Source organism: Morus notabilis, unplaced genomic scaffold (genome assembly GCF_000414095.1).
Source record: "Morus notabilis unplaced genomic scaffold, ASM41409v2 Scaffold553, whole genome shotgun sequence".
Lineage (NCBI taxonomy): Eukaryota > Viridiplantae > Streptophyta > Magnoliopsida > Rosales > Moraceae > Morus > Morus notabilis.
In genome coordinates, this window is record NW_010356884.1 from 21,731 (window position 1) to 22,170 (window position 440).

The following is a 440-nucleotide window of genomic DNA, read 5'->3' on the forward strand; positions in this document are numbered from 1 at the left end:
GACAACCAGTGTCTACTGAATTTCACATCAGAATAATGGCTTAATTTGGTATTGCTTTTCCCTCCTAAAATCAATTTCTGTTTGTAATGTGATTTTAGTATTTGATAAATATCTTCAAAAGTGTTTTTTGAATAATTTTTCAAGAATCTACAGCCAAAATTATAAGCAGCCTAAAGACAACTTTAGTTTTTAGATTGTGCGAGAATCAACATAGTACAATTAATGAAACTTTCATAATACCCATAATACCTCTAATAAAATTTACAATCTTCATAATCTAAAATTCATACTCGTAATGTAATATAATATAATATAATAGTAATATTATAACAAATAATATCATAATTATATTAATAACTCTAATATTATTATTTTATCATATAATATGATATTATAATAATATTATAATTATTTTAATAATATGATATTATAATTATAAT